The 4,085-nt window shown below is 31.8% G+C and overlaps 1 long non-coding RNA gene across 3 annotated transcripts; it reads left to right on the forward strand.

Annotated features, from left to right (window-relative positions):
• Nucleotides 1-326: 326 nt before the first annotated feature.
• On the forward strand, nucleotides 327-3,739 carry LOC145028751 (uncharacterized). 3 transcript variants are annotated; one of them, XR_013676166.1, is made up of 9 exons: nucleotides 327-905; nucleotides 987-1,067; nucleotides 1,177-1,295; nucleotides 1,407-1,477; nucleotides 2,317-2,632; nucleotides 2,830-2,886; nucleotides 3,081-3,164; nucleotides 3,243-3,302; nucleotides 3,430-3,739. It is a non-coding gene; the product is annotated as an uncharacterized LOC145028751 (long non-coding RNA). The 3 variants fall into 3 exon arrangements; XR_013676167.1 differs by having other exon boundaries at nucleotides 987-1,081; nucleotides 3,243-3,739; XR_013676165.1 differs by having other exon boundaries at nucleotides 328-905; nucleotides 3,243-3,739.
• The last annotated feature ends 346 nt before the right edge of the window (nucleotides 3,740-4,085 follow it).

Here is a 4,085-nt window from a genome sequence, read left to right on the forward strand (position 1 = left end):
ATATATAAACCTGTTCGAAATTTCGAGAAGTTTACATATCTTTCCCACGAATTCGTTCATACCAAGAATCATGCATATGTAACAATATACCGTGTATTTTATTATATATATATATATATATATATATATATATATATATATATATATATATATATATATATATATATATATATATATATTAAAGTTGTTGCTCCTTAGCTACAGTAGCGTTGATGACATTTTAACATGTTTAGTCCACATATTTGCTGTGTATCACAATTAGTCCAGTTGTTCATCCAAATTGCAATTTGATCATTCTGTTCAATGTCACCGGTTTTTTTTCCTAGATTTGTCTCCTTGGGTTGAGAGCCCTCCTGTACACGTGATGGCATTGGGATATCCATTGTCTACGTGTTTTCCATTCGACCTTCTCTCTTCTCTACTCATCGATTCTCCTATAATCCACCGCTCCTTTCCTCTAATCATTCAACTCCACCGCCATCGCATATGAGTTCCAGAAATAGCGGGATCGATTTTGCATTCCGCCTCCTTCTTCCCGACTCCCTTAGTCGCACCCTGTATTATCTCTAAAATCCTCAATCTACACAAACGGAAGTTACATATATATTTTCTATCATAGCGCACACTGTTGTTCTCGGTGAAGTCGGCACCACTATCTACTCCAATTCTCGCTATCCGCTTAAGGTTTCACAAAAGCTTTGAATAGCGTTCTTTCTTTGTGTCCTCTTCATTTGTCACTCACCACCGCACACCACCTAATCCTTGGTGCAATTGTGTAACTGTGATGTCGTATGCTCGAAAAAAACCGTTTCTTTCTCTTATTCATGACTCCTATGACTGAAAGAGAGGCATCTATGGCCCCGTCATTTAACCCTAAAATGCCCTAAAAACATGGTTCACAACAGGTGAGTTTTTGTATAAGTTTTGTACGTTCAAATATCTATTACCTATGTAAACTTCAACCAAATCTTACTAATTTTAAACAGACTGCAACATAATCGATTTGGGGATCCATTTGGAAAGTCATCTGAAGCAGCACTTGCTGGAGCAAAGTCGAATGAACAAATGTAACCTCAGCCACGTACCTTTTTACCCTTTCTTTACCTTTAATAAACGATGTTTTCTATCACTTATTTTGTGTTCAAAATCTTAATGATGATAGCTTCTGTTGTGCAGGCAACCCAGTCGATTAGAATACACTTAATTACTTTTGTTGGTATCTAATTTATATTCTTGGAGTTGGTGTTGCGCAAGAAAAGAAATTAAGCGACGAGAATAAAGAACTGAATCGGCAGGTAAATATGTATATATCTTTATTAACTTACATGAAAATTGCAAAGATTCTACGCACTTAATTGTTGCCATGGATAAACAAATGGAAGAAGTGATGAAATGTTGACTTACAGTTACAAGTGGCATCAACAGTAAACCAACATTGTCCACATTTGGAGGTGGTGGTTGAAGGTTGGGTTTTGAGGTAAATCCATTTCAAAATTACTTACACATGTAATTTGTTCTTAATGTTGTTATAAATCCATAGATTAGCATTATTGATTATAATTCATAATTTAAATTGCATTTATGCATTTAAACTATGATTAGGAAACTTTAAAGAACATTAGGTTCAGTAAGTGATCCTAAATACAATCAAATTTTAAGGGTGTAGTTTGGGAAATCAACAAATAAAGAGAATTTTTATTAATGCAGGGGTAGTAGGGACATTTTAGTCATTTTTATTAATTACTCTGTTATAATACATAGTATAAGAGGGTTTAGCTTATCTACAAAAATAAAAGTAAAAAACTAATATTAGACAATGAACCATCATCTTTTATGGGTATTTATTAGTATTTTTTAATTATTTGTTTTTTCCAAGTGTATAAATAGAATTTATGCATATTGCTGTTTCTATTATTTTGCTTTTAAGTAATTATTGCTTTGGAATAACTTGACGATGGAAACCAGGACCACTTTGCTAGACTTTACAATGTAGTCTTTATTTAATTTCTTTCTACACATTCAACATTGAAAGCCATTGTAGTTCTTTACTCAATAAGATAAGGTGTATTTAGCCTCAATGTTTTCGTGGTCGAGATTGTGACAGAAGGAAAACAAGATTCTTTAACCTTGAACACTATTACATACCAATTACCTAATTTAGACAACTATCTATCACTTTGTTATTTATTCAGTAACATTCATGACACAAATCCATTGACCAGAACTCTGTAAAATAGGTGCTTAACGAAATAATCAAAGAGGTATGTGTAGTTATGCCCTTGGTAACATTTCATTCCATTTTTCATATATTTACAGTGGAAATACAAAAGATAAGCTTGGTGCAGTGACCAGTAGAGCTAAAGAAGGTAAAGATCCAAATTTTATAAGCAAGAAAGAAGAATCTTTGAAGAAGAAGTCAAAGATTGGTGGTGAAGAAAAAATAAACAATGATCAGGAAGCAGAACATGCGAATATTATGAGGTCTCAGATACATCTTTTTTTGAGGGAATTTTCTTTTTGAAAGATCTCAAGTTGAGTGTAAATTGGGTGTGACCGGTTGGAAGGAAATTTTGAAGACTAGGAACATGGGTGTCTACTATTCCGCATCTGTTACCTCAACTAGCATTCAATGGTGAATTTAAGATGCAATTTTTCAATAGAAATTATCACATTACAAAATTTCAAAAGTACACATCATTCAATAATAGATCTCATCAAAATTACAAAAGTACATATTCATTCGATTGGTTTCTTTTTCTAATATAGTATAGAACAATATTATATTTTCAGATAGCTTCTTGATTTATCTTTTTTTTTTGTTGCCTCCAGGAATCATTTACATATTTACTGGAGAGAATTTCTCAGGAGCGAACGTTTTGAAATTAGGTACATATGGCCACTTTCAAATGCTCAAGTCTGTTTACTACTTTCCACAACTACTGATAGTGTTACAGCATCTTGAAGCCCATGTATCAACATTTTATATAATTTTACAATTTAACCTTATTATTTTTTAGTTGATGTTGTTTACATATAAATAATTGACTGTGTTCAGTTTTTTTTAACATGATGTTACATAGGCCGTATTTTTTTTGGAAATACCCACTGCCCCCACCTACGTTCCTCTACCAAACAATGAAATCCTAAAGAAAATGGAATCTTATGTAAGCTTTTAATGTTTTTTTCAACCCATTTGGATTTCAGTTCAAAAGATGGAAATTAATGTGTGTTGTTTAATACAGGGTCTCATGAGGCATATCGACTTGAAGTTGCTTTTTGATATGAAAAATGGTTGCAACTTGGTAAAAAAAAAACATAATTATTTTTGTCCAATCACAAAAAGACCATATTACCCTTTCAAATGTGGCTTTATTACACCCAAATTTTTTTTTTTAATTGACTAAACAAAATCGAAGTCCACTCTTTCAGGTGAAGTCAACTCTCGTTCAATTCTTCTTTTTGTCAAGACATTCAAGCAAATGTAAACTGTAGGGATGATCCAATAGTTGGGTAGTTTCATGAGCTTAATATCATAATGGGGTATCAGAAAAGGGTAATTGGTGCTCGCAATAGTTAGATGGATATTTTGGTCTCTTATTTGTAGATAGCTCGGTCAATTTAACTTTTTTTTGCTTTTTTTTATCCATTTGGTACTTTATTATAAAGTCTTTCAATTAATTGAAGACCAACATTTAAATTTGTTAAAATAATAGTACCAATATCTTTTTTTTTGTCCAGATATATATCTTTTAGATTTGATCTAAAAATGAAATTATTTGCATTTTTGATCCTTGTGGTTTTATTCTCTAATCCTTTAGTTATGTATTCTAAATTTTAGAAATTTTAGCGAACATATGGATATAATCTACGGTAAGGTAAAAAAGCTCATTGCCTATATTAGTAATAAAACAAAAGTATTTTTTTATTGTTGGCAATTTATCCTTGTTGCTGGAAGTCAAGAAATATCCGATCCTGCGTGGAAACACCTTATAGTTATTATTATTTTTTTGTTTTGTATACTTATATATAAATGAGATATTGGAAATTTGGAATAAATGAAACATGTGGATGGGGCCGAACTACTG

The sequence above is a fragment of the Lactuca saligna genome, chromosome 2 (genome assembly GCF_052625555.1).
Source record: "Lactuca saligna cultivar CGN05327 chromosome 2, ASM5262555v1, whole genome shotgun sequence".
Lineage (NCBI taxonomy): Eukaryota > Viridiplantae > Streptophyta > Magnoliopsida > Asterales > Asteraceae > Lactuca > Lactuca saligna.